A 16,202-nucleotide genomic window follows, 5' to 3' on the forward strand; every position below is an offset into this window, starting at 1 on the left:
ATATCCAATGCAGGCTTCTGAAATCCAACCCACTCATAAAACTAGCTCAAGGCACTTTGTCAAAAGGTCTCCCCAAGTCCTTTGGAAGGAATTTATTTCCATCTCCTTTGTGTTTTCTATTCCACTTTCCCTTCTCCCCACTCACAGCCTCCTTGTTGGACTGCAGGCCGTCTACTAGTATTAATACTTGTACATTATAAATATGTAAGTGTTAGTATAAATATAATATCTGAAGAACTGTCCTGCAGCAAGTATGTTTTAGTCATCTTCTTTTTTTTATAGTACATTGTAGAGCTTTTTGAGTGCTTGAAATCAATGAGTTCTTTGGATTAAATTGTTTAATAATTTTAATTTAAATATGCCACTTCAAATATTATTTTTACCTTTTATTTTTTCCTTGCAATACAAAGGCAGGGGGTGGGTAGTTGTAACATCAATGGACAACCCAAACTTACTGATTATTACTTTAATCTTGTCTGAAAAATGTACAAAATCCCCAAATACAAAACACCTAAGCTTAGCCTAAAGGAGACTGTTCATTTTTTCCTCTTTACCTCTGTTTGAGACTTTTGAATGTCCCTCACAGGCCTTAATTAATCTTGATAGTGTCTACATTGTAGATAATTTTAGGGGACTATGACATAAAAGAAAAAGAAAATCTGGATTCTGATCCCAGATGTGCAAATAAAGAGAAATTTGATTGTGAGGAACACTTTAGCCTCTCTGGGTCCCATTTTCTCTAGAAAATGAGGGAACAGGAATGGAAGATCTTTATGGTCTTGTCTAACCATAAAAGTTTATGATTTTTAAAAACACAGTTGTTGGACTATATACATGTATATTGATAAAATTCAGAACACTTACTATAAACTAGCATTATGACAAGCATTTACATGTTTTCTTTTGTTGTTTGCTAGTAACAAATACAGTTCAAACTGCCTTTTATAAAAGGGAATTTATTGGTTGGTATAACTGGAAGACCAAATGTATATGGACTTCAGGCACAGCTGAATTCAGAGGCTAAAACGATGTAATTAGTGTCTGGTTCTCTCCATCTCACTGCTTCTCTGTTTTCTGTCTTCTTCTGATTTCTCTATGTTGGCCTCACTCTTAGGTAGGCTCAAGGATTATGGTAGAAAAGATAATGGTAACAGCATTAAGCTAGAAAATTATAGGCGATAACTCTGACTTGCCTAGTTTAGATCAGAGGCATAGACTTTTGCTCAATTACTGGATCCCGGAGGAGAGATACGATCCTCTTAGGCTCAGATGAACATCTACCTGGATGGCAGTAGGACAACCTGGATAAATTGGACCAGGACCAACGGCATCAGCAAAGCACATTAAACGCTGTCAAAATCATGGCACTCCTAGTGAAGAAGGAAACTTTTAAGTTTGTCTATCCATTGTTCAACCACCTACTGAGAAATCCTGGATTGTTTCTGCAACTCTGGTAATGACAGCTTTAGATTACATTAATAATACTGATTTTAGAGAATTAGCTTTTTTGTTTTAGCTAAAGTTTGAAAAGGTAGGGATAGAGGTCTGTTTTTCTTTTACACAAAATAACTAAAATGGTACATAATTATGCACATAAAAATGGACACACATTGTCACAATTGTTTACACAATGTGCTAACAATCCTGAGTTGTAATAGTCTTAGCACACATTCAAGAATGCTCCTTTTTCACTGTTTCTTTGGAGAGAAATTATAAGGAAAAAATTATACTACTTATTGAAAAGGGGAGAGTGATGGTCCAAGATAGAAATATGAGAAAACATTGTGACAAATTATAAATATAAAATTCTACAATGAGAGAATAAATTAGAGCACAGAGCTGAATCTCTACTGGTTTCTAAAGTGAATCTGAGATTTATTTAACAGGATAAAGGAATAGTGGTGAATGAGGTCTTATATTAATATGCTGGTCTACTTTGACTGAGGTATTGTAAGAGGAAGGTATGTGGATTGGGGGAATTGTTGGCTCAGTTTGAAAGTAAATGAATAACAAATATGGTGGTCATTTTGGAGCATTGTTGATTGCTAAGTGCTTTGTGCATCATCTTCTCAAAAAAGTGAGCACTTTCATTAGCCCCATATTATAGTGAAAGGACCTATGACTAAGAGTGGTGACAGTGTATCGGGATTACAGAACTAGAAAGTGGCAGTAGGAGGACTTGCACCTAGGTCTTTCTGGCTTTGACACCCATTCATTCCTTAAGCACCGCTGTGTTATCTAGTGGGTTGAACCATGTGGAATTCCCATTTTGTGGGATGAAACAGTCAAATATAAGCTATTTCATAAGGTAATAGAATATGCACAGAATATAATTTTTGGATGTTAAAGGGATGATATTTATATTTTTCAACTTTTAAACTTCATATGAGAATGAAAAGCATTTATGATGTCTTTTCTTTCAGTTTAGAGAAATTATCTTTTTTCCTCCTAATTCTCATTCTGGGAAAATGCAATATAAAGTTTAAATTAATAGTCTTACTTACATAGACAGGGACTTGTGCAAAATATAAAGTTCAAGGGACATGATATTAATTTCTTGATTTCCATAGCAGTTGGTTGTGAAATTAAAATGAAAGAAAGTAATGCCAAATTGCAGAATGCTATCATGATTACTAGCTTTATGACCATGGACAAGTAACTGAACTTAATTTAGTCAACATAATCTAATATACCTTGTAGAGTTATTGTACAAATTAAATTAGAAAATGCGTGTAAAGGGCTTAGCACAGTGCCTAGTTGAATAAAATTTCCCTGTTGTGATTTTTATTTTATTTCCAGATTTTTAAGTGTCTACTTGAGAATTGCATCCAATTGGGAGATTCTGAGATGTCTGATTGATAAAAGTGCGCTAGTGCCTAATATAATAAATAATACAGGAATGACTTGAAATGAAGCGTGCACAAGTATTCCCAGGCTGTTTAAACCTTGGCTCTGCTGTCTCAGCCTGTGGTGCTGTTTATGAGCAAAGTATAATTCAGAGTTTAGGTTTTCTTTAATGGAAACCATCCAACTTTGCTATCTGAGCCACAAGGGAGAAATGTACCTATGTGCCACTCACAGGCACTCAGGAATGTGGCCTATCTACAAGTTTGCTTTTTTTTTTTTCTTTTTTTCAGAAAAACACCAAACTGGTGGAAGTTCTTAGCTGTCATAGCAACCCATTAAAAAGGTTCTCTTGCTGAAAGACTGCTTTTTTATCAGCGCTCTCACAAGAATTTACATCCCACAGTGAGTCATGCAGTAAGTTTAGTGCTTCCCGGCAAGCAGCTCAGAGTCAAGTTCTGCAGCTATTCTTAGCTGCTCCACACCCTGTAATGGATGGAAGATACTGGATGAACTTGCAAATGACACATTGTACTGATGACAAACAGGGTGGATTGTGTCAGATTGAGTTTCAGAGTCTCTCCTTTCATGTATTAAGGACAGTGGAGGAAAAAAGCAAACAAACAAACAAACAAACAAAAAAACCAAAAGGTGGGTTTCCTTGAGATTCGGTCTGGTACTGGACCTAGCACTCTAATGGAATGTGAACTGAAAGCAGAAATGTACATTGTTGCAATTCACTGAATTTTTGTTCTGTTTCCATCCATATTCAGGGCTAGATTAAAGATATCAGAGGAATAATAGTCAATATTTCACTTGCAAGATCTCATTGTGACATGAGTAATATAGAAATCATAGCTTTGCTTTTGAATGGTAAGTAGAACATTGCATCATCATGCGCAAGATAACACTTTCCCTGGCAGATTCCCATTAAAGTTAGTGTGATTGTATAAAGCATTTTTTTCTCTAATGAGATAACTGTTTCCACGTTTTCCTACCCATTTCTCAAGGAGCCAGACATCTCCTAAGGCAGAAGTAATTCACATAAGTATGTTAGTTACAGTGCTTATCACATTGTATCATCGTCTTTTTTTTTTTTTTTTTGAGACGGAGTTTCACTCATGTTACCCAGGCTGGAGTGCAATGGCGCGATCTCGGCTCACCGCAACCTCCACCTCCTGGGTTCAGGCAATTCTCCTTCCTCAGCCTCCTGAGTAGCGGGGACTACAGGCACACGCCACCATGCCCAGCTAATTTTTTGTAGTTTTAGTAGAGACAGGGTTTCACCATGTTGACCAGGATGGTCTCGATCTCTTGACCTCGTGATCCACCCGCCTCAGCCTCCCAAAGTGCTGGGATTACAGGCGTGAGCCACCGCGCCTGGCCATTGTCTTTTTTATATGTCTGTTTCCTGAGCAAGTTCTTTCCTTCTGTGTGTCCCCAGTATGTAACATGATCCTGGGCACACAGCAGGAATTATTTATCAATATAAACATGCAATTATGTGTATATATATTGAAAATGAAGTTATATATATGTTTTGAGAGTGTGACTTTCAAAAATCTAACAAACTTATGGTAGAAATTTTACATGCTAGTAAATGTAGAAATATATATGTTCAAAGTATTACATTTTCCGGAAATATCATAATCTATTTACCTAGTCCTCTCTTATTGGACACATAGTTAATTATTTGGAAAAAACTACATTGAAGTATGTTTTCATTCAGTCCCTGTTCATTCATTAATTTAGTTAACAAATATTAATTTCCTTATTTGTTGCAGGCCCTGTTTAAACTCTGGGAATATCATAGCAAATCAGTATTTGAGAGAGAGGAGAGAGACAATAAAATAAACAAAAAAATTTGCAGGGAATACATAATAAATGTGATTATTAAATATAATATTATATATATATGTATATATATATGTATATATATATATATATACTATATTCAAAGGTGATCAGTAGCATAGAGAAAAATTAAATGGGGAATGTTGGAAGGAAATTTATAATGTGATCAGGAACTGCTGAGAAGGGGACATTTCAGTAAAGACCTGAAGGAGGAGTGCCTGCTAAACTCCTTGAGGGCAGAGATCATGTCTCGTTTGCTTACCCTTATGTGGCAATTCCTGCTTTCATGAAGCTTAGAATCTAAGGTCTAATGTGATGTGGGCTATCTGCAACTTATTACCATGTAGATGGTTTTTGCACTTTACATATTTATATATTTTTTTAATATTTTAAACTTTTCAACAACAACTATATGCCACTTTTAAATTTTAAAATGACATCTTTATTTTTAAAATATTTGCTTATTTTGTTAGAATCATCATACTGTGGACACATTATATTTGCAAGCATCCTACCCATCAGCTGTGTTTATGTGAATTATTTGAACTGAAACTCATCCATCATGCAGCTATGCAGTCCTTTTGTTGACCTAAGTGCATGGCTTTTGCCTTTTCATCTTTAAGTTTTAGCTCTCAGTTGACCAAGTTTTGAGTAATTGTAAGATTTCATGAAAAGCTGAAATAGGACACGCTGTACAGCAGCTTGAACGTGAAAGGTCAAGCAGACCTTTGGGAACAATTCATAAGGCTTTTGCTAATCTCTTCTAGCTTCCCTTTCTTGTTTTTGGGAAGATGTTGCTTTCTCCCTTTGTTGGAGGTCATTCTGCTCCCTGCACCTTTGATAGATTGTTCTATGAATTGATGCACTAGGGAATACTTGCAGAAGTAAACAGTAGGAGACCCAGGAGTGAGAGACCTCTTCTACTTCTGAGAGAATGCTTTCATATTTTTGTGTCGTGTGTTTTTAGTTCACTCTGTGATACTGACAAAGCCCCAATATTCTATATGCAGAAAAATGCTAAAACCCATCTCTGGAAGCTTGCCAGCAAGAATGCCTTTATTTCTACCGCTATTGTCTACATTGATGTACAATTCCTAGCTCTTTTTAGTGAAACATTTCTCTTACAGAGCGAAGAAGAAGGTTTAAACAGTATTTTCAACTGAAGGAAGAATGAAAGAAAAGAATTTTCATAGTAGTTCATAATATTAGTTTAATTTGCTTCTGTTATTTGCATAGAAGTTAAAATATTCCAAAACATTTTTACATCTCTACTGTGATTTTTACAATGCTCTAAGGTAGTAGGGTTATTTTTGCTTTATAAATGAGAAAAGTAAGTCACAGAAAAGAAAAGAAAATTGATTAAAGGCATAAGGTGAACATTTATGGAATGCTTTTACCTTTGTGGAACACATTCTAGGCGCTTTGTATCTATTCACTCATTTACTCCTCACAACAGCCCAGGTGATTTTGGTATTATTTTTATCCGACGTTTTCAGATCAGGAGATAAGGCACTGAGAAATTAAATGACTTGCCCAAGGACATGCACAGCTAGTTGGTGCCAGAGACGGCATTTATCCACAAAACTCTGGTTCTAACACAGACACCTAACTCTTCCATATGGCTGCTGCTCCGAGTAGATGGGAGGCTGGAACTGTAATCGTGCAATCTGAACTCTGGAAGATTTCTCAGTTCAGTAGTTACAGTATATGACTACTGCCCCAGGATACAAAAGTAAACCGAACTTGTCTCAGGATTTTCATAACGATTACAGTGAACTCACGACAAACTATATTGCTAGAAATTTTATTACATGTTTTATCTATAAGGGTTAATAAATTTGTAAAATGCCTGCCAATTTGCATTCAGGGAAAATAGTAGTTGCTTTTTGTTGTAGCAGAAGCTGCATTCTTCGAAATGCTGAGAATATAGACCTTCTCAAACTTTTCTCCTTCTGCAGAAATTTCTTTACAACATCCATGGTAGATACTAACCCATTTCTGCTAGATCATGTCCAGTCATGGCAAGTCCACTATTTTTTTCCATTTGAGGTAACTAATTGTTGGGACTTCGTTTTCTTTTTCGTTTTAAACATTGGATTAATATATTTTTTTCCCTGACTGTAGTAAAATGTTTTGCTTTAAGAATTCCAAGATACAGTATGAAATCTCTGCCATTAAATAGAGCTTCTGTCTTATTGAAGAAATGCAAGAGACCTTTACAAGCTGTTTGAGACAAAGAGGCGAAAATAGAGACTAAAGGTTCAACAAATGTATCAATAGTATTTAACAGGAGAAGAAAATCAGACCTGTAATAACACACCATGTTAGCTTGCATATTTTCTTCCACTTTACCCCTGAAACTTTCGATATAAAGCTAAGTTATAGTGTTCGGACTTCCTAGTAGTCATATGAGGCAAATAATGTTGGATCACAGGCTTGGAAGAAAATAATCTATACTTTGTGTAGAGACATTATATGTATGTGTATGTGTATATTTTAGGGGGAATAGAAAGAGAAATGTAGGAAAATTAATTGGGCAAATGAATAGAAAGCCCGTGTTTACCATTCGGTCTTTTTTTCTGTTTCAAGTCTTAAAATTCAATTTGATAAATAATTATTAAGCATCTTCCAGGTGTCAGGCTTTGCGTTAGGTACTAGGGATACAATGGTAAAAACAAAGAGGCACTCTCTGCCTCTTTGGACAGAGGACATTGTGTGTGGTTGTGTGTGTTTACTGCCAAGGACTTGAGTGGGAACTGAAATGCAGGCAACATTCCAGTTGATAACTGAGCACTATGGCACAGGGTTGCGTCTGTCTGAAGAAAGTGTAGTCTTCATCTAAACAGCACTGATATACTCTATGGCCTTATGGCCATCTGCTTACTTTATGAGGCTTACATGCTAACAAGAAAGGCAGTCTTTAAACAAGTAACTATGTGATTAGTGTTATAAGAGGGAGGTATAAAACACAGGCCATTTAATTCAGGTCAAAATGCTAATAAAATCCTCCTTGAGAAAGTGACATTTAATGGAAGCACCAAATAATGTGACTAGGAATTGAAGCCACATTGTTCTAGATAAAAAGAGACAGCTCTCTTTTCCATATCTCACACAAAAAATTGTTAGTGACATTGGACCCTCAAACCAATATCAGATACCAGATATTGGCTCAAATACAGTTGCTGTAATTCACGATTAGTTGGGGTAGGAACCAAATGTCTGGAGGAAGATAGAGAGAGAGAGAGAGTGGGGAAAATAAGATAATTCAGAGAATGATATCTGGAAATTGACCTACCTTCTCCTTCCACTGTAGTAAATTCAAGCTTAAAGCTCCAAAGTTGAACCTGGATGGTTTTAACAATGTCAATAACAAAAAAGTAAATTATACAAGTCTATAAGGTAGATCTGCTATATTATTATTTAGAAAATGATATGTTGGTTGTGTGTACATTTTCAAGGTAAAGAGATAGAGAGAGAGAGGTGAATCAGTGTATTTGGAGACCTTTTTCTAAGGGCCTACTTAGCTTGAGTGCTTTCTTTCCTTCTCTTCATTCCCTCTATTGCTTTCAACCCAAATGTACTGCTTCTACTTTTTTGAATAAAATAAAAGACTATGCTTAGGCCTCAGTTAATTCAGGCTTTTACTCAGCCTTTCACTGGAGAATCTGGTGCTTGGGCAATTATTAATAAAACGTTACTTTGATTTGTCTTTGTGTATGTGGATCCCTCAGAACTCCTTGGAATTTAGGTGACTGGCAAGACTCAGGCATGCCTGTATGCCATGCAATAATACTGTTACAATACTGCTGTTAACTTTTGTTGATACTTCGTCTTTATTCTCCAAATTGAGAGGAGATTAATATATCTGGCGGGGAAATAGTCGAGTAAATAGGATGTGAATTAAAATTTGATGAAAATTCATAACATTTTGGACTATTGGGATGAAAAAGAAATAATCATCTCTAGATTTCTCACTTTATCAAAATAATATAGAAATGAAAGCACAAAGTCACATGATTAGTGAGTGAACAACCCTGGATTCACGAATAAATGTTGTTCTTAATTCTCTGCTGATCATAATAAATAACAAGATTAGTATTATTGATATATCTAAAGGCTAAGATTTTTAAAAACAGCGTTTGGTTATTTAGCTAACGGACATTTAAAGAGAAAAAGAGAGCAATGGAAAATGTCTAACTTTGTTATCTATTACTTCGGTTTATGAATGAAATAATCACTCTATTATACTGGCTAAATTCAGTTTTATTTTTACAATGGTTATTTCCTTTCTAGTTCTCAAAATATTTTGAGCCTTGATTGACTGAAAATGAGATTCTTTTCTCTCAGTAGAGGCATGTAGTGATTTCTCCTAAAGTTTTATCCATAAAAGTAGGCTTTTCATTAAAGATTTTTAAGATAGTAAATTTAATGCTCCCGTATAATACCTTTAAACTCACTTTACAAATATACAGAGAGTAGTAGAAAAGTAGAAAGGACAAATTACCATGTGCTAGAGAAATCTTATGTAGCTTCAAGTATTCTCTCTGGAACGTCTAGATACCTTCAGAGCTGCTGAAAGCTGTAGTTATCTACTCTACTTTATAAAGATGACAATATTACGTGTTAAATATATGGCATTCTTGCCAGAAGTCTTAAGTGCTTTATGCTTAAATGACATTCCTGAATCCTATTTTAGCAACTCTTTCCTCATAACAAGTTCAATTGAGATATAAGAAATCTTAGTAGAGAAGTTATTTACCTGTGTTGTAATTTGGCCTTTCACTATTACAACCAGCATTCCTAAATGTCTCCAAGGGGCCAGAGGCAGAGAAAACAGAAAGGAAAGCACAGTTGGGTAAGATGTTTTTTGGCTACATACTTAGTGAATATGTGTTGAGAATTGTAAGATGTGACTCCCACCGTATATTCTGACCAGAATCATACTATCTCATTTACTGTCATTCAGCTAATACACATATCAGTTACATTTGGATATCTTTTGATGAAAATGAAAATCTATGGAATCAGGGTAGGAAACATTTTAAGTCAAGGGTTATATAAATAACAATTGTTCTAATTTCTTATATTTGGAACTAGATAGATATAAAATGGGATTGAGGAAAAAAAAGTTTTCAAATAGGACAATGAATTAGCAGAAAGGGAGTCAGAAAAGGTAGAAGGAGGGTCCATCACAGAATGAAGATGGAAATCAAATAGAGAAAAAATTATATAGATATAATTGATAAAGAAAGAAGATTCACAAAGATCAATGCACAGCCCACAACAATGCCCTAGGGAGAAATCAGAAGGAGGCAAATAGGAAAGAGAGATCTTGGGATTTTGATTAGGGATATGACAGAGGTTTCAGATTTTACTGATTTTTTTTTTTTTTTTTTTTGGTGGGGGCCTAAGAATTTTAAACCTGTTTGTGTTTCACACGTCTAAGTCAAAGTTGACTTGGACAATCGTGAAAGCTTACAAAAGCTCCAAAGGGGTTGAGATATGTAGAATTGTCTGGGACTCTAGAAACAGTGACCCACAGTTCGTTAATTTCACCCATCTGAGCCATTTCCCTCACTTGCTTTTGCTGTGCAAGTATCTCATCACATTAGTAGAAACACAACTGGCTCAGGAAGGAGTTGGAGGCAAGGAAATAGAGATGGCTCAGTTAACTGAGTGACTTTTCTTGAGGACAAGGACCAGATCAGCGGTAGACAAAGCTTTATCAAGAGAAAGCTGAGTGCTAGTCTGTACTAACCAGCTGTGTAGTCTTGAGTTGGTTACTCAAAATGTGAGCTCGTTTCCTTATCAATAAATGCAAATAAAACCACGGCTTACTGGATTGCTTTGAAAATTAAATGCAGTAGTATATGTTCTTCCCTAACTGTGAAGTGGATAAAATAAGCAAATAACCACTGTCATTATTATTTCATTGTGCTCAAGGCTTCATACCAGGCACCAGACTCTGATGTTTGAAGAATTTATATAATTCCAGAAGTAAAACATATGAATTGAATTTAAGTGGTAGCCAATAAATGAGACCATTTGTGTATTAAACACTGTGCTAGTATTGGAAGGCACAAGTAAATATATTACCTCAGGGAGTTTGCAGTGAAGAATTAGTGTAAACCATGAGTGCAACTTGTATTGTAATAACATTAAAAATGCAGATGTAAAAGACTAAGAAGTGATCTGAGTGTTATAGAGTTTATTAGGAAAATCTTGGCAGGGGTGGGAAGATAAAGCAAGGGTTAGTTTAGAAGTCCTAGTTCAGTTATAGCTCCAGGATTGCCTAGGGATTTGTGCCAATCCCATTACTTTCTCAAGTAGGTTGTATTTTTTTTTTTTAAACCATTGCCTTTTGAAAGTCTTTGCTTTGAAATGTACTTATTTTCCCTCTACACATTTTAAACATTTCATTTTAGGAGATTTCTAAAATCGTTTCCAGCTGACCTGATTTTACATTAGACACCTTTGTGATCAAAAAGGTAATAGCATACAGAAACATATATTCTATTCCTTCACCATCAGAGTGACAGGGCAAAGAGGGACCTGAACAGAGAATCATTTGTTTTCTATATTAGCAGTATGTAGTTTTTGTTTGTTTGTTTGTTTTTGTAGTGTTTCTTGCTTCCAATCCAAACAATATCTATTTCATTATTCCAAAATGACTTGCTCTTCCTAACACATTTTCTGTTCATTATGTCCTGATTATCCCACTCTTAATTTTCACTTTTCCCTGTTTTCAAATTCTGACAAAGCTTTCTGTAATACACTGTTTGAATTCAATTCATCTACTCTGTTTAATGTTTTGGGATGTTTTAAGGGTTTTTTGCCGAATATCCTCTCCATTTACCACACATAATATAGCCAAGTCAATAGCCCTCAAAGTGCCTTTAAAATAAATTGGGCTATTTCCTTATTTTAAAACTCTACATCTAAACCCTTTGCTGTAATCTGACTTACTAGCCTCCCATAAAGTGGGACCCTGTCATTGTCTGTTCCCAGGAGTGTGGGAGGATGAAAGGGAAAGAAGAGGCTGGGAGCAGTAGCTCACACCTGTAATCCCAACAGTTTGCGAGGCCGAGGCGGGTGAATCAGGAGGTCAAGAGATCAAGACCATCCTGGCTAACATGGTGAAACCCATCTCTACTAAAAGTACAAAAAATTAGTTGGGCACGGTGGTGCATACCTGTAGTCCTAGCCAGTTGGGAGGCCGAGGCAAGAGAATTCTTTGAACCTGGGAGGCAGAGGTTGCAGTGAGCCAAGATTGCGCCACTGCACTCCAGCACCTGGCAACAGAGCGAGACATCTTCAAAAAAAAAAAGGGAAAGAAGAGAGGTGAGGAACAGGGAATATCGAGGTGGCACTTACTCATCCCTCAACAGAATTCTGCTCTAATCCTCTGCTAACCCTGGCTTAACTTTAATATCTATTTTTAAATTTTAAGACAGTCTTTTCATATATGTTTTGGACAGAGATCAGGTTGAGTGACTATCACAAAGTGGGTGCTCAATAAATGTTTGTCAAATAAATCAATGAATGTGCAGGGCTAGGATTAATATGGGTCAAATTGGGCCAGTTGTCGTGACTCACGCCTATAATCCCAGCATTTCGGGAGGCCAAGGTGGGTGGGTGAAACCCTGTCTCTACTAAAAATACCAAAAGAGAAAAAAAAATTAAGCTGGGTGTGGCAGCGCATGCCTGTAATCCCAGCTACTTGGGAGGCTGAGGCAGGATTGAACCGGGAATGTGGAGGTTGCATGAGCCAAGATCGTGCCATTGCATTCCAGCCTGGGCAACAAGAACAAAACTCTGTCTCAAAAAAACCAAAAGGTCAAATTGTAAGGTCTTTTTCTTCTTACCTGTATCTCTCAAATCCCCCTTTTCCTCTATTGCCTTCTTTCTCTTTTAATCTAAGTACTCCTAATACTCTCTGCACCAATGTGTGTGTGTGTTGGTAGGTGTGGGGAGGATATGTGTACTTTAAAAATTAATTGGTGAAAAAAATTCCAGTTTAAGGTTATTTGTTTTTGTAATATTTGCAGGAAACACTTTGCATTTCAATAAGATATTAGGAATCTTGCATATTTAACAAGGAGGTGTTAATTCTGTACATATGTTCAATTTTCTTGCTTTTCATTTAGGTGTCAATATACAGCAAATAGGCATTAAACAATTCAAACCATTTGGCTTTATCAGGTCAGATATTGTTATGGTAAGTAAATTTGCCCAAGGTGGATTCATTCTAAAAAGTCTAAGCTTGTAAAAAACAGACATGATTAAATGGACTGGGGTGAGGGTAGGCAGAACTACATCAGTGGCATGTGTGTGTGGAGGCTTTCTTAGTATGTATAGTAATAAAAATCTTGTTTTAAGTTTTATTGCTCAAGGCAGATGTTTGTCCTTAGAGAATTCATTGTGTGCTTTTAGAATTCTATGCTGAAGTTAATTGGTACAATCTAAGAGTTAGAAAGGACATTAATGGCTTCAAATTAAATAATTTGTTTTATCAAGAATTTCCAATTAGTATTTAATTGGAAACAAGTTAAACTTGCTTGAGAAATTATTCTTGTTTGGATATTTGTTGCTTGGGGTTATAGTATTGATGATCCCTTATTTTCCAACTACTAAAAATTATTGGTTTCAGTTTGGAAAGAATTCAGATGTGTGGGAATAATTTTGCCTTAAAATTAAGAGACTGAGAAACAATAGACTCCACTTAATTTTTACTAAAATGTTTATTTTGTGTGTTTGGCATCATTCAATCCCCAGGGTCAAGAGCTAACAATGGGTACACACTTACTTGTCACCCAGGGCATGTGATTAGATTTAGTTAATTTTGGGAAAGGAGCATTAGAAGTGTGAATATTTAGACTGCTAGTTGTTGATGGTTAAAGATTTGTCACCCTTCGGCTTGCCCCTCTGCACAATCAGTGCCTATGATATGCATATGTAATTTATTGGCACAGTAAAGAAGACTGTGTGATAGAAGAATCATAAGACTCAAAGTCTCTTTCAAAAGCCCTTCAAACTTTGATAACTACAAGAATAAACATATCTATCCTATCCCCTAAATGCCCTGCTGCACTGCACCCCTGCCATGGGAATCAAGGTCAGCTTGCTGCCCTGGTATTCTTAAAGGAAATTTATGAAGAAACATGAGTCAGGAATACCTAAGACAAAGAAGTTAATTTACAATTACGCTGGGCCAAGTAACTTTATCTTCTGTAATTGGTAACTTTTGAAGCATTAGGGAGTTAAACTGTATAGGTATACTATATTGTTACTTCTGAGTTTAGGTTTGAGAGAATCTAGAGTTAGCAAGCAGATGCCTATCAGGGCATCTTCCTAGATATAATATATATATTCACTATATATGAATATGTTATATATTTATATATATTAATCTTCCTTTATATATATGTATGTGTATTTTTTTCATTGTTCCTAAGACTAATGACTTTTTACAAATTTTAGTAGTTTAGTGAAGTATTGGAATTTCTCAAGGATCTAGAAATAGAAATATAAATACCATTTGACCCAGCAATCCCATTACTGGATATATACCCAAAAGATTATAAGTCATCCCAATATAAAGACACACACATGTATGTTTATTACGGCACTGTCCGCAGTAGCAAAGACTTGGAACCAACCCAAATGCCCATCAACGAGAGATTGGATAAAGAAAACGTGGCACATATACACCATAGAATACTATACAGCCATAAAAAGATGAGTTCATGTCCTTTGCAGGGACATGGATCAAACTAGAAACCATCATTCTCAGCAAACTGACAGAAGAACAGAAAACCAAACACTGCATATTCCCACTCATAAGTGGGTGTTGAACAATGAGAACACATGGACACAGGGAGAAGACTGTTACACACTGGGACCTGGGAGGGTGGCTAGGGGAGGAATAGCAGGTGGTGGGGAGATTGGAAAGGGATAGCATTAGGAGAAATACCTAATGTAGATGACAGGGTGGTGGATGCAGCAAAGCATTACCATGGCACGTGTATACCTAAGTAACCTGCACGATCTGCACATGTACCCCAGAAATTAAAGTATAATAAAAAAATAAGTGGGAGCTAAACATTGAATACACATGGACATGAAGATGTGAACAATAATAGACACTGGGGACTGCTTGAGGTGGGAGGGTGGGAGAAGGAGTGTGGGTGGAAAAACTACCTGTCAGGTACTATGCTCACTACCTGGGTTACAGGGTCATTGGTATACAAACCTTAGCATCATGCAATTTACCCATGTAACAAACCTGCACATGTACCCTCTGAACCTAAAATAAATAACAGAAAGTATAGACCTACTATGCAAAATCTGCACAGCCTAAAATACAGTAAGAACTGGGTTATTTTTAGACCTATAAAAGAAACAAAACAGAATTTCTCCTTTTAATGCCCTGGTTTAAGAGTAACCTACCAACATACAACAACCACCACGGAAGACACAAACTGATCTCAAGGCAGAATTTTACAGTTCTCCCAGTTTTAAGACTCATAATTTTTAATGGAGACAATATTACATGTGATTGATTGGCTCTTCATTTAGATTATTGGTCTAAATCCTAGCTCTGTTAGAACAAAGTTGTAAAATCTTGGATAAGAAACTTCTTTGTCCCTTGGTTTTCTTATCTGAATAGGAGAAAGGGCTGTACCTTCATCATAGGTAGACTATGTGTGGCTAAAATCAATTGATCCATGCCAAACACCGAGAACAGTACCTGATAAATTCTTATGTGTTTCTTATTGTTATTAGGACTAAATTATGAAGAATTATCATTTCTGATTATATTGAAGCCACCTCTAAATAAACAGAATCAAGGAAGGATAGAGTTCTCATTCTTTTAAAAAGGATTTAGATGCATATTCGAAGATATTACTAAATGTATAAAGGGATTTGTACCAAGGATAAATGTTAACTACATCATTATTTCTTTCCAGGGAAAAGCAATGACAAAAGTCTTAAACCACAGCATAAGCGCATTTGAGAAAATACAAGGAAGAATATACCAATGAGAATTATGAATAATTCTAAATGAGGCTATGAAATCTCTTCTAAGGAAGACCCTTGCCTCTCTGGGATGCTTCAGGCAGGTCAATCTCAGACAGCATCTGAAGTGGTTGGGTGGATTTTGGTGCCCTCCACTCTCCTGTGTTTCCAGCTATTCTTCCCATGAGCTTCCAATTCCTCTCTGTAACATCACCCTACGCCACCTCTGACTTTCCCAGTCAATACAAATTTTTATCACCTTTTCTTGTCTTTACATCAACTTTCTGTGGATTTGATAGTTTTTACTCACTTAAATTATTTTTTCAACAACAGAAAATGGATTTCTGACTCTGTTAGCTAATATGTAGTCTTTTTTTTTGACAAATTCTTCCAGTTTTCATACATAAGAAATTTTATGCAAAAACATCAAGTACATCAATAAGAATATATAATTTTGTATTTTATTTTTCCCACTATCATTTAAT

The 16,202-nt window shown here is 35.9% G+C and overlaps 1 protein-coding gene across 6 annotated transcripts in view; it reads left to right on the plus strand.

Annotated features, from left to right (window-relative positions):
• Positions 1 to 16,202, plus strand: part of MLIP (muscular LMNA interacting protein) — a 271,628-nt gene that overhangs the window by 35,269 nt on the left and 220,157 nt on the right. Inside the window, exon 2 of one of the 6 annotated variants that reach the window (XM_032299721.1) lies at positions 9,494 to 9,553. The exons of the other annotated variants lie outside the window; for them this stretch is intronic. The gene's annotated coding sequence lies outside the window, so the exon portion shown is untranslated. The remainder of the gene's footprint in view (positions 1 to 9,493; positions 9,554 to 16,202) is intronic. 6 annotated transcript variants of the gene reach the window in all.

This window comes from Sapajus apella, unplaced genomic scaffold, assembly GCF_009761245.1.
Source record: "Sapajus apella isolate SASKATOON/1434 unplaced genomic scaffold, GSC_monkey_1.0 scaffold41, whole genome shotgun sequence".
Lineage (NCBI taxonomy): Eukaryota > Metazoa > Chordata > Mammalia > Primates > Cebidae > Sapajus > Sapajus apella.